Consider the following 21,606-nt stretch of genomic DNA (forward strand, 5'->3'; position numbering starts at 1 on the left):
GTTATCAGTAAAGAGCTTCAGGCACAGCAAATAAGCAGAAGTCTATTTATTAACCAGTACTGGGAATGGATGCAGCACGTGAATTGGTCAATATTCTGGGTATGTAAGGGTAAGAATTATACAGATTTATCTTGCTAGTGGGTCATATTGGTCCTGAATATCAGTAAGGAGGTCTATCTTACCAGCAATGGTTCTAGACATGCCTCCAGACATAGCACTGTGAGAAAAAACAAGAAACCATTCACCATGTCACAAGTTGCTCCATTTTTATGCCTCATTTCTGATATTTTTTCCTCTCACCCATATACACTCATTCCATCATAGCTGAGCAAGAAGAAAATTATGGTTCACTGTTTCCCACAGCTTTTTGCTTGATATTAAATTAAGTTGGAGTTCCCATCATGTCACAGCGGAAATGAATCTGACTAGGAACCATGATGTTGCGGGTTTGATCCCTGCCCTCATATAGTGGGTTGAGGATACGGCATTGCCATGAGCTGTGGTGTGGGTCGCAAACACAACTTGGATCTGGCATTGCTGTGGCTGTGGCGTAGGCCGGCAGCTACAGCTCCGAATAGACCCCTAGTTTGGGAACCTCCATATGCTGTGGGTGCAGCCCTAAAAAGACAAAAGACAAAAAAAAAAAAAAAATTAAGTCAACTCTCACTATCCATACCCCTACCTAGATCTGGACCTATTGAAGGATAGGTTTCCCTCATTCTTGGCAACTTCTTCTTGTCTCAGAATAGATTCTGGACTTCACCTTGCCTGCCTGCTTAAGTTTGTTTATTCCAGACCCTCCACATCTAACTAGACCTCCATTCCTGATTCCTCCTGTTATATCCAGTCCTGTGGCCATCCATGTATTATGCTTAAAATCACTCTTGGCTTCTTGTCTATAACCACTCAGGAGACTGTGGCAGGATGGCTAGAAAAGAGTCCATCACTGTCACAAGGATTATTACAAAAAGGCCTCCATGAATAATATGTAAATCCCTCTAAGACTGTTCAGAGATGAGCTCTAGATTTCACAAGTGTAAAATTTCTTAAGGTGCTTGCACATACTAAAATGTTGGCATCAGAATCTTCTCACTTTGATTCCCATAAGCTGATATGCTGTCTATAAAAAGATGCTAATCTCTCTTTGAAAACTTGGGCCTCAACTACCCTGACACACAAGATAATTTTCAACTTTCAAGGAAGAAACAAAATAAATCACTTACAGAATTTCTTGTTTTTGGTTAACATTTCATATTTCAAAATTCTTGCTCTAAGACAAATGAATTCTATCCTAAAAGTGCTTACCCAACTTTACAGCTTTCTTGCCTATTGGACAAGTATGAATTAAACAAATATACATTCAAATATCAAAAATGAAATTTAGTTTTATAACTAATATATATGTTATTTCTACTCTAGGAGTCCCTTATCACAAAAGTCAGAATATACATTTTTATCTTGTATATAAGAGTTTCTCTCTTTTTTTTTGGCTGTGTCCATGGCATGTGGAAGTTCCTAGGCCAGGGATCAAACCCATGCCACAGTAGTAGCCAGAGCTACTGCAGTGATAGTGCTGGATCCTTAACATGCTATGCCACAGATAACTTTAAAGACTCTCTCATGCTTTAAATTTTTTCCATTATCCTTCCAAATATAGTATCTGGTTGCAGAATGAAGCTGACATGTCTGAGAAAAGGAGGTAGGGCATTTAATTCTCTAGGTATGTATCACATCCTGCTTAGTCTCTGAGTTGCCCACTGTTGTGGCTCCTTCTGTAATGTTATAACTGTGTGGCTATGGAGTATCCTGAGTTGGGTTGTGCTGCTTGGTCTTGAGAGTGCATCCTGTTAATGTTGCTGATGTACATGGACTTTGCCCTACCTCTAGTTACAAAGACCCTACACTCTCCATTCTATGTGGCAACTATAGTCCTCCTGATAATCACTAGGAAATGTAGCACTTAGGATGGTCTTGGTGGCCTAAGATTTTTTGTTTCCTCCACACAACATCAAAGTGAGATTTCACTCAGACCTACCCACTTTGATACTTATTTAACTATTGCTCTGTAAATGTTCCTAGCATTTCACACTCACGAAACTTCTTTGTGAAACTTCCTATTATCCTAGGCTATGTTCAGGAATCAGGGCATCAGTCCCTATGGTCTTTGGACTTCTCAAACTTACTTGGATGTTATTAATGCCTTCTTTGGGATTCACCCTGAAGGGGAGAATCAGAACACTAGGGTCTGATCTTTGGTTCTTCTCTTTGTCGTACTCCCAGGCTGTATCTCTCGATGACCAGATGGGTTTTCCTCTTCCTATGTGCTATGAAATTTCCTTATGTTGCATCTTTTTTTCTCCGATTTCATAGTCTCATCATATAAATTGCCTAATATTCAAGTTGAATGTCTTCTTTGAGAGTTCTGAGAAAATCATCTATTTCACAAGCCAGCCAGGCACTCTCAACAATCAAAAGCACTTACTTTCAAACATAAAAAAATTCCATTTTAAAATACTAAGTCAATGCATCCTTGGCTGTATGTAAAAAGGTTATACTTTCCCCATGAAGCAACGCTTATGCTATTGATTCAGTGGTTTGGAGAAGGGACACCTAAGAACTGGGAATGGCTGAGAGCCAAACACATTGATTTTATGGCTTAAAATTACTATCTCTGTAATTCTTTTCATCTTCCCATTTACCTCTCTATGGTACATATTTACTACCATATAGGTATAATTGCTAGACATACTTGGCCCTTAAAGCAGGGACCAAGAATAAAATTCCAGCTTCCTTAAGACCCTTCCTCTGATAAACGACTGGCAGAGTTTCAGAGGCTCAGATCAGAGCCACCATCTCATCTAAATTGTGTGACTTTATCTATCACAAGAGCACAGTTTAGTAATACCTTAAGTGGACAATAACCATAACAAATAATTAACATATAATGCATGTGAATTAAGAAAAAGCACACTTACAGAAGGGTTATTCTGCTACACAGAGTAAACTAAAATTATAGTAAAACTCATACTTTAATAATAAGTATATGATGTAATGATCGTAAATATTTGTAGAAAAATTAAAATGAACCAATCAAAAAAGAATTACTACATAAATTACTGGAAAGCCTGCAAGGAATTGAATTTCACCTTTCTATTGTCAGAGAGCAATTTGAGTTCAGAGCTGCCCCAAGGTTAGGGCTGAAATTTGTTATCTGATGAAGCTTGTGAATAAAGGCTACCCAAGGCTACCATTTACTGAAAGCCTACTAAGTAACTTTGGTTGAATCTCTGTTGTCTCATTTAGTTCTCACAATAATCTGCAAAGGAACAAAATTTCATTTTTAAAGATTAAGAAATGAGGGCCCAATCACTCACAAATATACGAATGAACTCATTTCTGGCAGGCAATAAAACTCTCAAAGTGAGACTGAAGCAAGTTCATGAAATTGCTCTAAAATCTTCCTAAGAGGGGTTAGGAATTAGAAATAAGTTCTAACACCTCTAATGTAGTGACAATAAGAATTACACTCTCATCTCTAAACTTATTTTTAAATTCAGCTTTTAGTTCTTGTTACTTGAAACTTAGTGTTGGTTGACGCCTATTCAAGTCAACTGATACTTCCGTCAGTTCATCAATGAATAGACAGACTTATAATGAAAAAGCAGTCTCTTTAGAGAAAGTATCTCAGGAAGACTTCAATGGGCCCTGGGGAGAAGTCCTCCCCTTTTAGTAGAATAAAATTACTCAAGGTGACCCCTCGCCTCAGTCCTTTGACAATCTTTGAAAGAAACAGCAAGAACTGGAAAAATAAATCAACACTCCACTCCTTTTAGTTCTTCCCCTCAAAGCTATATAGAATTTTATCTCTGTAAGCTGCTCCTAAAATTTCTCTAAAGTTCATTTTAAACACACTTTAGTAATTTTCTTATATTTTAGAATATGTTTGATTTTTATGCTTTTAAGTGATTAAAAGGTAGCACTCGGGGAAGTTGCTCTGTAGCACGTTACTACTGAACATCCAAAAGGGAGCAAGGATATCGTCTGTTTTTTATGTTTTGCTGCATTTATGCTGAATTTATTTTATTGACGCTTACAAAATCCCCTCGGAGGCTGGTAAAGGTTATGTTTTATTATTTTCATTTATAGCTGGAAGTAGAGTAAAGCTTGTTTAGGTGTTGAACGTCATACCAGAAGCAAGTAAAACATACAGGAATATATGATTTAGGTCTCTGTCGGGGTAAAATACACTAAACTAGAATTTTGCAAAGAATTATCCATGAGTCCCAAGAGATACTTTTGTACAAAGTTTCTTAGTGTGTGTGCACATATATATATGTATATATATGTACATATATATATGTACGTATATATATGCACTCACATACATGTATTTGAGTAATCTCCCATATTACATGTGCTGCCAGAGATAAACAGTGCACACATTAAAGATTCTGTGAAGTCCTGCAATTAAAAACAGTAACAAAAACTTCGCTTATTTAACTCTGCATCATTTCCTATAGTATCTTTTGTTTGTTTAGTAGGTACTTATCTATATTAATAAAATACATTTTTTGGGAAATGCTCTATTAAAGCATATCATCTCTCTTTTACCTTGTATTATAGCATAAGAGCAAAAGACACTTGTTTCAGTCAATGGCACATCTAAGTTATCACCAAGAAGTAAGGGAGAGAGAGAGAGAAGGTGAGGGAGGGAGAGGGAGACAGAGAGAGGGAGAGAGAGAAAGAGAGAGTTTCTCACTTGACAATGCTATTTCTGTCAAAGGTTACTTTCAACTATACCGCTTCTCTCCAGCCCACTCCCTCTTTCCACTTGGTTTGATTTACTTTACTCTTATTAATTAGATTATATTCCTTAATTTACTAAACAAAAAGAGCACCTATTAAATTATGTGGCACTGGTATCAGTCACAGAGAGACAGAAATAAAAGTACAGTTCTTGTCCTGGAGGAGCTACCTTGTAAGTACAAACGGTAAGGCCTGACAAGCCAAGCCAGGAGGTAGAGCATCCATCAGAGGCAAGAAAGGGAAGTTTTGCTGTAGGAGATAGGACATGGCTTCCTCTTGTTTCTTCAGTGAAAACATTTTAGAAAACAGTGTTTATTGATGTGGATAATAAAAGGATGGTGGCAAAGCAAATTGTGGAGAATAAGAGAGCCTAAAAAGAATAATATCTAGCAGTGCATATAGGTGAAGAAAGCAGGGTTCATTTGGAAGACTGCATGATCAGATCTTAGGAGACATATAAAGCAGTACTAATTGAAGAGCCATAGAAATTACCTATCTATCCATCCATTCACACATACACATATATACGTACATATACACATACAAATATACACACACATATCTATAACAGGGTAATGAGTTTAAACTTTGTTCTAGATGGTTATTGTTTATATATCAATTTTATTGATTATATATTGATATATAGTTTATATATCACTCTTAGCCACTTTAGGTCCCTTTAAGTCCCTAAAGATTCTTCTACCTCTTGTAACTGCTTATTCTCAAATTTTGAGTACATTTTCTGTGGACATGTTCAATGTCTATCCATATATTCAGGCTAAAATAAGTAAGTCCATTATACCATAACTTCCTTGATTGCCTCAACCCACACTTCTTCCTGTGAATGTCTCTGCTATCCACTAACTGTATAATTCATGTAATGTCTTATAAATTACTCTTTTGTAAGTAAGTTTGCTTTCTACAGAAGCAAAAGCAAGGAAGCATAATGTATACCCTTGGAACACTGTGAAGGTTATCAGTGATCTCTTTATCTTGCTCTTCATTCCCCTGCATAATTCTCTTTCCCTGAGCCTGGGCTGGACCTAGTGACTTGCTTGTTACAAACAGAATAAGGTCGAAGTGACAGGGTGTTATTTCCAAAAACAGTTACAAAAGACTCTGGTTTCTGTCTTTCTCTCCTTCTCTTGCTCCCTTCCTTGCTCATTTTTGAGGGAAGTCACCTACTATATTGTGGGCTACCTTATGGAGAGGCCCATGTGGCATGGAAGTGTTATCTTTAGCCAACAACTACATGAGCTATTAGTGGGCTTGAAAGCTGCTAATCCTACCTGCAGAGAACTATGAGATGCCTATGGCTCTAGAGGAAATCTGATTGCAGTCTTGTGAGAGATTTAGAATCAGAGATGCCAAGCTAAGCTGCACCCAGACCCCTGAAATGAAAACAATAAATGACTATCGTTTTAAGCTACTACATTTTGGGGAAATTTATTATACAGTCATAGATAACTAACAAAAACACCTAAAATAACAGGCTACAAAGTAAGTATAAAGACAGGTTTCTGAAGACAGGTAGATAGATAAACGGAAGAATATACAGGAAATAATTGATTTAATATTTATTGAAAGAAAGAATCCAAGGGTGGGTATTCATAAAAAATTCTTTCAGGTTTATTTTGTATTAAAGTAGAACCAAAAGCTGATTTTAATATTATACAAATTCCATTGCTTTTATTCCCTTGTTTATTTCAACTGGACAAATGCATTATCACTGTGAACTTCTATATAAACATATTCTGAGTTTTTATGCAAAATTCAGAAGTGAAAAACAGAGAAGATACATCAACAATGGATACAGCTGCTTACCCATATTTCACACCACTTATGATCTTCTCACACAGTCATGGCTGTTTCCATGGAATGATAAGAACATCTACCAAGAAGGCATTTATGGACTCCGTGTGCCAGGGACTTACGATGCAAGATGCAACAGTAAGGCATCCACTTAAGAAAACAGGATGTACCATTTTTCCATGATTGTTAACGATGGAATGTTCCGTTGATTAAAAAATGTCTCACATTTTCCCCTAAACTATTTATTAAGTTTTTGAGTGACAAGGGCTTTCTACCTAACTGTGTTTTCTGGGACTCCTTTCTTATTCTAGTAAAGAAAGAAGAATGAATTTGTCAAATACTACCATCTATACACTTGCATTTATATATATATATATATATATATCAGTTATTAGGTTCTTTGTAAGAAATTCAGAATACCAGTTTGTGAGGATAAACTCCATTTGTGAGAGAAAATACAGAACAGATGTAACCCTGGAGCTAAGGAATGTCTTTGATTTTTAGCAGAATTTTAAAGTCTACAACTATCTAATCAACCTCACACGGCTCTGTAAACTCATTATTTCTCCTTTTCTTTATCAAAGATCTTGTCTTCCTGATACCTGGGCTTATGAAACTTCTTCTTAAGGTAAGCATCAGTGGGATATTTTGAGATTTTCACACCACCGATATCAAGTGTGATGAAGGTGGTGATGACAAATTGCTGGTGTGTTCTCTGCAGAGGAACTCAGTTGAGGATCAGTGGTCCAGTCACAATATCAAGCCAAGGCTCAGCTACTTCTAGAAAACTACCCTCTTGCTGCTGTGAAGTGCAAGATAGCTCAGAATTTTCTCATATATTGATGAAAGAGATTTTTGCCTCTGCCTAATAGCTTTCCAGAAATATCTTCAATAGGATAATATTTAGGCATTTTGTGAAGTTTAACCACTCAAGTTCCACTACTCTTGTTACCACCAAGGGTAGAGAATGCCTAAATATATGGGTGTTTTATATAACTTAGGAAAGAGAGTAAGTATTTATATAATTAAAATAGCATGTCAAACTATCCTGAAATTATATGGCAGATAATTGTGAAAAACTTCTAGCTCAAGTTAAAAAAAAAAAAAAAAGATACATGGTGAAGAAAGAAGGAAAAACGACAATGTAACTCAATTCCCCCAAAAGCAGATTCCTGCTGAAAATTCTTAACCATATTATTTGTATTCTCAGACTCATCACCACATATTTATTGTTTATTTCATAGTTTACACAATGTATAACAGATGACACAAAATGAGCCTTGTGTTATAGGAAAGGGGAAGTTGGCATCCATTTTATTATTATGATGGTGTTAAATGAGATAGGTTGAGTTTGCTGGTCATGGTCACACAACCAGTAAGTGGCAGAACTAAGACTAGCATCCATGCATCTCAAAGCTTAAAATTATACTGAGTTGATAAGAATTAGGTTAATAGTTAAATGATTGCCAGGGTGAGGAATCCTTTTAATTTACTATTGTAAAGTAAATGTAGCACAGAAGGAATGAAAAGTAAGGTGGAATGAGTCAAATTTTCTGAAAAGAGAATCAACTTCAAAAGAAAGATGAAAAGGTTGCAACAGCTCTGAATAGTACTGGTCAAAACAAATCCACTTTTCCAATATCTCTCACTTCCATTTCTTTGCAAAGTATTGGTAAGAGGTGACAGATAAACTTGAAGAAAAAGTCTTCAATATGGACTGCTTCATGAATGAGAGGTTATAAATCTTTTAAAAAGTAGGAAAAGATTACTAATGAAATAATTTCAATGAATTATTCTGAATTATTCCTCTAATCAGAGCAACAAATGAACTGTGTAATATATGGGTGATTAAAGGATGATTTTTGGTTGATAAATACTCCAGGATTACAAATAGTCAAGTTAACTCATTTCCTTGCATAATTACTCATCATTTATTCAATACATTTCTAGTTAACTGAATCATATCTAGAGAACTTATAAAAATAGGTATTCTAAGTTTCAATATTGTGATGTAGTTATAAAATATATTATCACTGGGAGAAACTGGTTGGAGGGCACAGAGGGCCTCCCTTAATTTTTTTTTTAAGGTTGCACCTACAGCTATGGAAGTTCCCAGGCTAGGAGTTGAATCAGAGCTGCAGCTGCAGCTACACTACACTACACCACAGTCACAGAAACATCATATCCAAGCCACATCTGAAGCCTATCCCACAGCTTGCAGCAGCACCAGATACTTAACCCACTGAGCAAGGCCAGGGGTTGAACCTGCATCCTCATGGACACTATTTTGGGTTCTGAAATTGCTGAGCCAGAACAGGAATTTCATCCTTTAATATTTCTTTGGCAAATTCCCATTTTTGTGAGTCTAAAATAATTTTAAAATAAAAAGTTATAAATGGAGTGGTATCCAATAATTCCTATTTTTAAACCATCACTTTGGATGATTCTCATGTGCTGCTGTGTTTGGCAAACACTGGGATTCCACAGTGTAATACTTATACAGAAGTCAGAAGTTTTCAAATTATTTCTTTTTGATAAAAGATTGTTAAATAACTGTGGCATTTCTGGGGGTAGTGGGAGTTGGAATAACACTAAGTATCTGTCCATTTCTTGCCCCATGCCCACTTCCCCACCAGGCATGACTGAATACATTCACCCCTTGCTCCCAATTCTCTACTCATCTCTATGTCCTACCTCTATCCTAGATGCTGTCTCTTTTCATGGAGAACCCATCAACACTGTGGCCTTACAGCTTTTGAATCTCCTCACTATTGGCAATCTCCATCATTATTCTACTGATCTATACAAATTTGTGTTCCTGGAATGGAAATGAACAACACAAATTTGCTTTCAGCAGCCTGGTCTGAAGCCCAATTTCACAGCCATTTGAGCTTAAGGACTCTAGCCTCTAGAGCTAAAAACTTCATGCAAGGGCTCCAAGGTCTCTCCTAACAAAAAGTTTGGTTTTTTTTTTGCGTTTTGTTTTTTTTAAAGGGCCGCACCCGCAGCATATGGCAGTTCCGAGGCTAGGGGTCTAGCTGGAGATACAGCTGCTGGCCTATATCACGGCCACAGCAATGCTGGATCCCCGACCCACTGAGTAAGGCCAAGGACAGAACCCGCATCCTCAGGGATACTAGTCAGATTCATTTCCATTGCACCACAGTGAGAACTTCCTCATAACAAAAGTTTAAATGTCCATGTTCATATACTGTTCTAGTCTGTGCTACAACCAATGGAAAATCGCTTCTAAGGCTAGAAGCTACCATATTAATATGCAAATATCTTTTGGAAGCAACACTGAAAACTATTATTAGGATGGAAGAAGCATTATTAGAAATACAGGTTTCTGGACCATGGCTCTCTCAAGGATCTGATTCAATAATTCTAGAACAGGATTCATGAATCTACATTTTTATACATTGTATACTGACTGTATTCAAAGAAATTTTATCTTGAAGGTTTAAATGCAGATAAATGAGCTGTTAATCTAAAGACAAGACTATGGATTTAAGAAGCATATGACACTTGGACAAATAAACAGAAGATATGATAGTTGTCCTTTGAATACTAGATTTCTAAAGAGGTACCTAACTGGAGAGTCTATAGGGAATGAAGTGAAGAATTGGGAAGAAGGCAGCTCAAAATAGAAAAGGAAAAGAAGAAGAAGAAAGAAAACCTTCATCTTGATATAACAAGGTTCCTCAAGACTGACTTTGTTTCTGGGTGGGAGTTGGCATGGAGATGGAGTTTTGGTCTTCCCACTGTAGGACTCTTTCCTACACAGAGACAGACCGAGAGAGACAGAGAGGGAGGAGGTCATAACATTCTCATGGAATGATATGAATAAATCTGGATAATATGTGAAAAAACTTGAGATATAAACATAACTCAAAAACAAGATTTTCAACACAAAAGACTGAAAGTACAAAGCTTCCTTGTATGCCCTTTCTTTCTCCAGGAGGCTGAGAGAACTATGAGAGTTTTTTCCTGGTCCATTCGTTATTGTTAACAATAATTCCCAGAGGTAGTCTCATATACCAAAGAGATCATGTTCAGAAGTAGAAAATATTTAGTAATTTCATTTTAAGGCTTTTTCAGAAGTCTATTCAATTCCTGGGCTCTTTGTACTTGCAAAAATTTAATTTACCTACCAGATAAAATGTTTGTTCTTGTTTCTCTGGTGTATTAGTTACATTCCAAACAGAAGACAAAACACACAGTAATTTAAACATGGAAACTTTAGTACAAAGAAACAGCCACAGAGCACTAAAGTAATAGGGAACTTGCCAAAGGTTGAGGAGAGGGGGTGTGGACCCAAGTGCCTACTGAGAGAGAGTACTCAAGGAAAGAACAAACATGGAGAAGAGTCCCCCCCAAATCTAGGACTCAAATGTCACTAGAGAGGGTATGGCTGAATCCCACTAGATGTTGGAAAGTTTACTGGGTTGGTTGAAGCCAAAGAGGGTCCTCAGTTGTCAGGCCAATGGAGAACTGCCTACCAGGATACTGATGAAATTTGCTGGTAAGCTATCTGTTTAGATTATTACTGATTTGCTAGAAAGCCAGCTTGGGTGTTATCTGGCGTGCGTGTAAAACCACCTGGAAGTAGCAGGGGTGTGAGACGAGGCTGTTGTTGATTCATTGGCAAACAAGGTGGTAAAACCATAGAGCTTGTTACCTGCCCTAAGGAGTGCCATAGAACTTATTGCTGGAAACTGTCCATGGTTGGGTTTGTACTAAGGGAAGCTGGGGAGGTGCCACTTGCTACTTGATGCCAGGACACTGCTGAAAAAAAGGCAGTTCACTTTGCAGGAGCTCAACTGAATGAACACATCTGAACCAAGAAGGAAACTCTCTCCTCCACTGTCCCTTAGACACACTGGACTTAGTGTTTAACCACACCCACTTTTGTTATCCAGAGCAGGAAAACTGGGTGACTTTGGAGCTAAGAGGCAATAAATTAATAAATGTTAATAACTGACATATCTGCCTACTACCCTAAACAATTTTTTCTTTTCTAAAAGACATTTTTCAAATATATATTCTATGACCTGTATTCAATATATGGAAAAATATCATTTTCATTAGAAGTAGGTAAAGAATATTATCTGAATAAGTAAAAAGACAGCTTCTGACTTTCTCCAGTTTATTTGTCAGCGTGTCTCAGTTTTTAATCTGGACAAATACTATACTATTAGAAAACAAATAGTTCCTATTAATGACCATCTGGGTCTGACCCCATCCCAACAAATTTAGAATCACTAAAAGCAGGGTCCAGGTGTGGGTTCTTTTCAAAAGCTCTCAGGTTGTTAATTTAGAAAACCATTACTCATTAGTTTATGCCAGAAAATCACCCAGCACCTCCATTTCCTCATCCATTGCCCTCGGCTAATACATCACTGAAAATCATTGCTTTTACCCTCAGTATTGTTTATAACTCTCTTCACAATTCTGTCCATACTATTGCTGCCACCCTAATCCAAGTCACCATCATCCCTAACATGGATTAATGAAGTCTCCTCATGGCCTTCGTTCTCTCTTGCTTGTCTCTAAGAAATTCTACCAACAAATGGATTTTGGTCATGCTGTTCCTGCTATTTTTGACTTTTTCCTTTGCTTTTCATCTGGCTTATTCCTATTTATCATTCATGTTCTAGTTCAAAAGAATACTACTCTTTCTCCAGAAAACCATTCCAAGTCCTCAAACTATATTCAGACCTACCTCCTTATTCATTACCATAGTACCTTAAATATTTTTCTCACTGTATTATCATAATGAATCAAATAATAATTTATATAATTATTTAACTTTGACTCTCTTACTAGACTTGAAGGGTAAAACTGATAATAATAAATATGGAAAAGGAAAAAAATTAAAACACCTGGATCTATAGCTTTACAAATAAATCATAATTAGCACTAGCACTGAATATTTAGTGTTCTTAATTGGCACATTGCATACATTATCTCTCTCTCTTTTTTTTTTTTTTTTTTTTGGATGCATTGTGGCACATGGAAGTTCCTAGGCCGGGGATTGAACCCATGCCACCGTGGTGACCTGAGCCATGGCAGTGACACCAGGGCACTTCCATTATCTCTTTTAAGACTTGCAACAATTCTAAGAAGTGAGTGTATTCATTCATTCCTTTCTTTATTCACTCACTAAACAATTTGCAAAGTGTTACACGTACAAAAAAATTAGGATCACATTTCTCAAAATGTGGTAAGAGAATGTGAAACACAACTTGACCAGGACATGTACTTAAAATGCAGATTTAGTTGCTTCATTTTGGACCTAGTACATCAGGCTCATTGAGGATAGGCCTGGGTATCCACATGGTTAATAAGTTCCACAGGTAATCAGCCTTTGGCTTAAGATTCAGAAGACCTGTTCTAGGACAAATATTCTAACAAGGATGTCATGTATAAAGATACAGATATAGATAGAAAGATACTTGGACCCCTTCCTATACCGCCTGAGTCTGAGCTTTGGGTAGGGTCCAGCAAGTATGATTTTTAAAAATTCGACAAATGTTTATGAAACTAGACACCACTGAATACTATCCACTCTTTTAGATGCTTAGAATATGGTCCAGAAGTGGATGCAGGGTGTGAAATTCTCTATTAAAAATCTCAATGAAACAAGATAGGGCAATAGTAAAAGTAAGTATAAAAATTCAAGAGCTGATTCATTAATACTGCTTTGTTTTCTTGATGGCTAGAAAAGTACTCAAATAATTAATTATTAGATAAATGCAAATCAAAACTACAATGAGGTACCACCTCACGCTTGTCAGATTGGGGAGCATTAACAAGTCAACAAATAAGAAATGCTGGAGAGGGTGTGGAGAAAAGGGTACCCTCCTTCACTGCTGGTGGGAATGAAAATTGGCACAACCACTGTGGAAAACAGTACAGAGGTACCTCAGTAAACTAAATAGAGAACTACCTTATGATCCAGCAATCCCACTCCTGGGCATATATCTGGACAAAACTTTCATTGAAAAAGGTATATGCACCCCTATATTCAGAGCAGCACTATTCACAATAGGCAAGACATGGAAACAACATAAATGTCCATAGACAGATGAATGGATTAAGAAGATGTGGTATATACACACAATGGAATACTACTCAGCCATAAAAAAGAACAAAATAATGCCATTTATCGCAACATGGATGGAACTAGACTCTCATACTAAATGATGTAAGTCAGAAAGAAAAAGACAAATACCATATGATATAATGAACCTACCTACAGAAAAGAAACAAACTCATGACATGGAGAAGAGACTTGTGGTTCCCAAGGGGAGGGGGAGGGAGTGAGATGGACTGGGTGTTTGGGGTTAGTAGATGCACACTATTGCATTTGGAATGGATAAGCAATAAGATCCTGCTATATAGCATAGGGAATTATGTCTAGTCACTTGTGATGGAATGTGATGGAGGATAATGTGAGAAAAAGAATATATTTCTGGAGCACTTTGCTGTACAGCAGAAATTGACAGAACATTTTAAATCAACTGTAATTAAAAATTTTTTTAAAAAAGAAAAATACTCCCTTGTATGCTACAGAGAATGTCAGTTTTTAAACAAGTTGTCAATCAGTAAATAGTGCAATGCCATCATTATCCTCACAGCAGGCACAGAGAGCTGTGAGCCTGTTCAAGATCAACAAAAATATCAAGACTGATGTGGCTACTGTGGCCAAGAAACCATGAGACTCTTAATAGGAGAAATGGTGACTAAAACATCTTTAAGATTCTAGATGGCTTCTTGGAACTGTGTCTGTTTGCAATGGAAACCTGCCTAGTTGTAGATATTTCTGAAGAAAATGTATTCTCTCAGAGTCTAGAGGAGAAAGACAAAAGAAACAGGGGAAATGAATTTATTTATTTATCTTTTCTAGGGCCGCTCCCATGGCATATGGAGGTTCCCAGGCTAGGGGTCTAATCGGAGATGTAGCCACCAGTCTACACCAGAGCCACAGCAACGCGGGATCTGAGCCACATCTGCGACCTACACCACAGCTCACAGCAACGCCGGATCCTTAACCCACTGAGCAAGGGCAGGGATCGAATCCGTAACCTCATGGTTCCTAGTCGGATTCGTTAACCACTGTTCCACGACGGGAACTCCTATTTATTTATTCATTTAAAAAACAATTTCCAGAGTGCTGTATGCACAAAAGAATTAGGGCTACATTTCTCATAGTGTGGCAAGAGAATCTGACACACAAGTTCAGCAGGATCAGAGAGTTTATAGTAATGGCATTGAACCAAAAATGTACTTTCAAAGTGAAGGTAAAAATATGTGAAAACAGGGAGTTCCCTTTATAGTTCAGCGGCTAACGAACCTGACTAGGATCCATGAGGATGCAGGTTTGATCCCTGGCCTTGCTCAGTGGGTTAAGGATCTAGCGTTGCCATGAGCTGTGGGATAGGTCACAGGCATGGCTCGGATCTGGCTTTGCTGTGGCTGTGGTGTAGGCCAGCAGCTACAGCTCAGATTGGATCCCTAGCCTGGGAACTCCCATATGCAAGGGGTGTGGCCCTAAAAAGCAAAAGAAAACAGAAAAAAAAAAAAAACCCAAAAAACAAATAACCTCTGAGACTTATCTAGAATCCTTTGCTCTTTTTGAATTAATCATAATCACAGTTAACATTTAATATTTACTATATATACTGACTTTAACATACATGATCTCATTTAAGCTTCACAACAATCTAGTATTCTTCACACATTGATTCAGTCAACAAATGTATAAAATACACTGACCACAGCCACTCTCTTCATCACTGTCTAAGGACAGGGAAAGGAACTATGACAAAATAGGTATGTTCCCTGCTGTTGTAAAGACAAAGTACACTTATTCAGTAAATATACAAACTGAAGGCTTTGGGCAACTGATATTTAAACAGGTTAAACAATAATGGTCTCAAATTCAGAATCAGTGAGAGGTAGAGCCAGGATCACAACAATTAACAGGTTAATTGCAGAGCCACTGCTCATTATTATATGTTCAAGGACAAAACTCATATAGGTCTAACTATGTGAAACTGCCATTTTTATAGGTGAGAAATGTCATTTTTTTGGCTATTTCATATGCATCAATCTATACTCATATATATCTTTTCCATAATTGTTAGTTTTTTTTTCATTCCCAATAACTCTCCTCCCAGAATTGTTTATGGTTGTTGATGGCCTACACTGCAAAACTGAAAATTAAAGCCCATTTCAGAAGACTCACATTACTAGAATGTAAATGGGTAGGCTTGGTAGGCCGGAGGTTACTGTAGTTTAAGGATGACCTGTCAGTCCTTTTGAATATGTGAAATGTAGACTGCTATAGCCACTTAAGGGAATAGAGATGTCCTTGAACAGTTTAAAAGCAGAAAATGATTGTGTAGTGAAGATTTGTTCATTTATTGCTGGCTATTTTCTCTTGTTCTCAACACAATACAGATCAAGGCATAACAGATGGACTAAGACAAAGATGACTGCATAACTGGTTTCTTGTCCATGCCCGTGGTTTTTTGTTTTTTTGTTTTTAATGTACATAGTCAACAACACCACGTCAAGACATTTTGGATACATAACACAGTTCAGTATCAAGGATGATATGGCAATACTGTTCCCTGAACTAGAAATAAAGTTATGTGTTTTGTGGGTCAAAACAATCTGCTAGGAGAATTCTGAAACTTTCTTTCTTTTTTTTTTTTTTTTTTTTTTTTTTGTCTTTTTGCCATTTCTTGGGCTGCTCCCGTGGCATATGGAGGTACCCAGGCTAGGGGTCTAATCGGAGCTGTAGCTGCCAGCCTACGCCAGAGCCACAGCAACGCTGGTTCCTAGTCAGATTACTTACCCACTGTGCCATGACGGGAACTCCAGAATTCTGAAACTTTCTAAGGGCCATGGTCTGCTAAAAACTTAGAAGAAGCCCTTAAAGAAAAATAATTATGTAACAATACACATATAATTATGTACATTTCCCTTCAAATATATATCTTTCCAGTACAGGGTTTCCCAACATTGTCACTATTAACACACTGGGCCAGACAATTCTTTGTTGTTGAGGAGATACCCTGTACATTTTAGGATGTTTGCATGTATTCTTAGCCTCTCGCAGTCATAGCTTTTCAGTTATAATAACTAAAAGTGCCTTCATATGTTGCCAAATATGCCACAGGGTCAAATTTGCCCCCAGTTGACAACCACTGTTGTTGATAGACATAGGGGCATGCTATGATATGGAAACATGAATTTGTGTGTCTAAATATGGAAAGAGAGAAGATAGTGTTTGTGTAGGTCATGTGATTCAGTGGTTAAGAACAGCCAAAATCACACAGAGAAATTTCTATCACATATTAGCTGTTAAATCTTCAAAATAAGGGTGAAGTAGGATTTTAAAGAGTTATTCACATTTAGCAACAAAATGCATTTAAAGCACTCAGCATATTGCTCAGCACTACTTGAGTAAATACTCCGCAACTATCAAGACTTATTATCATAGGAGATCCAGCTAATGCAATCGTCTCTTTGTCTCTGTGTCTCTGTCTCTCTCTCTGCGTCTCTGTCTCTCTCTCTGCATTACATATAGATACACATACATATTATACAAGCATTTGCATACATACATGTTTATACGTGTATATATAAATTGGCATATATGAATGTGAGTTCTTTACTCTGGGTATACTGGGAGAAGGGGCCCAGAAAGAGTGAACTATACCATAATGCAAAACAGATGTTAGTTTGCTAGTTAATTTTTTTAGCAGATTAAAAAAAGAGGAGTTAAGTAAGCTTAATCTGGCATGTTTGAAGAATAAGGTAATCAAAGTTATAATTAATAGAGTGTTAGCACATAAAACCAAACATGGATTACCCATTTCAAAACATTTAAAACACAATAAAATGCATTTAACACTAAAACCAACATGATTAATTCATTTTTATGTCAGCAATTTTTATAAATAACTTATTCTTTCTTAGCTCTCTGCTAAGCACTGATTTATTTTTTGATGAAATTTTAGGAATGTGCAGTTCTTCAAGATAATAATTTTAAATATTTTTTCTCTTCAAGGTTGTAAAAGATTTGAGTTTATATTAACTCCATATATCATCTCAAAGTGTTTAGAGAGTATTGATATTGCTAACAATCACTTATTTCCACTGTATTTGCTCCTTTCTCATATAAATTTAAAATACAGTGTCATATGAGATCTCTAGTGTACTTACTTATCCACAAATTAAACTCTTATGTCAAATACTAAGAAGCTCTTTTGTAAATTTAAATAGTTTTCGTTCCTATCACTATGGTAACTTAGAAATATATAATTATTCTCTACCGCATCCCTAATAAAAATTAATTCTGCCTCAGTATCTGGAAAAGGAGGTACTTATTTGCCAACAAAGTAAAACTATTAAATCTACTGGCAGATGAGATGCTGGAAAATTTTTCCCTATATTAAACCGAAGTCTGGCTCAAATTTATACACACTATATTAATCATCTGATCACTGCAAGCAACAGAAAAAAAAGTTTAGAATTTTTCCATATAGCAATTCTATACACACTTGACATCAACTCTTACACCCTCATATATACGTGTATATGTGTATACATATATAAAGAATATATGTATCCATATATATATATACACACACACACACACATACATGGAGAGAGAAAGAGAAGAGAATAATAGGGAAAATATAAACAAAAACTTGTAAATCTTGTGCTATTGTTGCAAAATATTGTTAACCTTGAAACAATATCTAAATTAAAAGTTTACATAAAAAAATCATATGGGCAAATCCAAAACTGCCTACCCTCAAAAATGAAGTTTTGTTATTCCAAGGCTTTTATTCATTATTTGGTACTTAAATGGATGTGCATAAAACGTGAAGTCATAATGCTAGGAACTTTAACCTCACAAATATGCAACGAGTTATTTATAGTGATAGTTACATCAATAGCATTTTCTTCTCAACATTTCATTTAAAAGAGAAAAACATCTAAAGAAACAGTACTCTAGTTAGGCACAGGGAATTTTTAGTTAGAAGTTTATATGAATACTCAGGAAAGTGTCTATTTATCTGCCAAATGAATACAAAACACACAGTAATTATCAGTTTCAAGGACTCTAACCAGAACTATGAGAAATTATTTCATTTCGAAACCTGAAACAAGAAGAAATTTGATTAATTTGGGGAGTCAAAAATACACCTGCTGTATGTCTCTTAAGCCTCTATCAAATTATAAAATGCATTTCCACTTTTTTTTTTTTTTTTTTGGCCAGGTTGTAATATATATGGTAGTTTCATTTTTCTTCTGTGGTGTGTTATTCATCTTTATTTCCATTTCTGGTTTTTAAATGAAACCTCACAATCCTGCTGAGAACCCTTGCTTTCATATCATTTTTGAAACCAGACGTTCATGATGAAGCCACAAAACAACTCAGCAATAATACATATTAAAGAAGCATGCCGTTTTGAATTCATATTTAGGGGATTTGGCAAAGAAATCATAATTTGACATACCAGAAGTGGCCTAGCAGATAAAATCTAAACCTAAACTCAGATTGTTCATCATTTCTCTACTCACAGATGTCTTAACTTTCTTCCTTCCTTTCTTCCTCCCTTCATTCCTTCTTTCTCTTTTCCTTTATTTCTTTCTTCAGTCTTGGAAGAAGTAGAAATTAGGATGTAGACCAGAGCTGGGCACTTGATGTCTCACAACCACATGGTGGAAGCAGAGAATAAATACAGTATACTCTACAATCAGGAACTTTGTCATCTGAAGTCATAAGCAGACCTTGGCAACATGGAGCATTTAGTCACCATCACAAATTCAAGCAAATGTATGTATATCCACATATACCCCAATGGTTCAGAATTAGGAGAGTAACAACCCAGGCATTCCCCAGGTGGGAAGGGACACTCCCTTGGAAGTGGGTGAATTCCCACTGGATGTCCCCATTTCTGTTGGGGATCTCAGCTCACATTCCCTGACGGGGAGCCCCAAGGGTTTCTTAGTTGCTTTCTTCAGGGTTGGGAACAGAATTGAGAACCTTGCCAAACTGGGGAAATCTAGCAAGCTCTTCATTGTTAAATAAGACATGGGATAAATTAAAAATTGAGAAATCTCTAGGACAGTTCCTTTATGGCTTCTAACTCAACTCATAATAATGATGAGATTTAATCTATGTTCTACTGAAGAGACTGAAAAAATATCACCATGAGCTTTCCACTGGATACCCTATAAGTAAAGTAAGATGGTTATCCATGAATGTCAATTGTTCTGTAGATATATCTGCACAAATTGGTACTTCATTGCTTGCACACATTTATAGGGAAGCATTTACATAGTAACAAGCTAGAATATATATAAACAGGTAAATTTTATGGTGACAGTATGATAAATATATATTTTATATTATATACTTTATATATATTATATACATATATACATAACATCACCGTACAAAATTTAATCGTTTTGTTATTCTGTATTTTTAATGCAAAAACAGCCTCTTTTGGGATTCGATGGAGAAAAGGTAGTCTTTTCAACAGCTGATATTAGGACAACTAACTGAACTAAGTACACATTCATATGCAAAAATAAATAAAAAGAATATGGACACAGACCTTACATCCTTCACAAAAATTAACTCAAAGTGAATTATGGACCTGGATGTAAAACACAAAACTATAAAACTTCTTGGAGGTAACATAACAGAAAATTTAGATGACCTTGTGTTTAATGATAATATTTTAGATACAAAACTGAAGACATGATACATGAAAGAAAGAACAGATAAGCAGGACTTTATTAAATAATAAAATTTCTGCTCTGCAAAAGACACTGGCAAGAGAATAAAAAGACAAGGCACAGACTAGAATAAAATGTTTGCAAAAAACTCATGTTATTTTCTGCTGCATAAAATAAACCACCCCAAAAGTTAGTTAAACAAGTGATCTTTTATTTCTTTCAACTTTGTGGGTTGATTGTCTGTGCTCCACTTAGTTTTGAATGGTATCATTCATGTGGCTACTTTCAGCTGATAATTCAGCTAGGGTTAGAACATCCAAGATGTCTTCATTTACATTTTCAGTATTGGTGCTGGCTGTCAGCTGAGATCCTTCTTTTTCTCTTCTATTTGGCCTTTTATCCTCAAGGCTCTCTATCCACATTCCTTTCTGACAGAATATCTTCAACTTCTTTACATGGCACTTGGCTTCCAAAGGAGTGAACAGAATCTGCAAGGCCCCATAAGTACTAGCCTTGGAAGTTGCATTCTATTGGTCAAAATAAGTCCAGAGGCCAAATTCAAGAAAGGGGAAGCAGATGTCATCTCTTGACAGACAAAGGGCAGTCACATTGCAAAAGAGCACATGGGACATCAGGGCCATGGTGAGAACTATCGCCTACAAAAATATAATACTTTTCCACTGAACTTATTTTAAATTTATATTGTTTCTTAAAGTTTAAATATTTATAAATTATAATAAGCAAGTGTCCTGTATAATTTTCTTTATAGGATGAAGATGTGACTTTAAGTCCTAAGTTTTTTTTTAATCAAAGTCCAGATTATTAAATTGCTAAAATTGTAAAAACAAAACTCAAAACATACTCAATCATGTTCTCTAAATATAGGTCTTCTTAACAGTTTTTTGAGAGCTTCCAACAGGAGGTGGGTGTGGATCATATGGCCTTATGAACTAGTTGGTTTATATCCTAATAATTATGAGAATTACGTGTAAGCCATAATAGTTCAGTCTTCACCTTGACTACCAAGAAGCATTTTGTAACTTCATCCATAACGTCATTTAAACATACACCCATTCCTATATTTTATTACTTCATTGTTTCTTTTATTCTATAATCATGACTTCTTGGCTATTTTCTGCCCTGGTTCTTTTTTTACTTTGACTATAAGTCACTTAAGTTTTTCAGAAAGATTTTAAATAACAGGTTTATATT

At 36.2% G+C, this 21,606-nt stretch overlaps 1 protein-coding gene and 1 pseudogene across 1 annotated transcript in view; both read right to left on the bottom strand.

The window, feature by feature from the left end:
• MACC1 (MACC1, MET transcriptional regulator) overlaps window positions 1-21,606 on the bottom strand; it is a 211,211-nt gene that overhangs the window by 131,520 nt on the left and 58,085 nt on the right.
• Window positions 601-8,791, bottom strand: LOC110255483 (annotated as a pseudogene).

Source organism: Sus scrofa, chromosome 9 (assembly GCF_000003025.6).
Source record: "Sus scrofa isolate TJ Tabasco breed Duroc chromosome 9, Sscrofa11.1, whole genome shotgun sequence".
NCBI classification, from domain to species: domain Eukaryota; kingdom Metazoa; phylum Chordata; class Mammalia; order Artiodactyla; family Suidae; genus Sus; species Sus scrofa.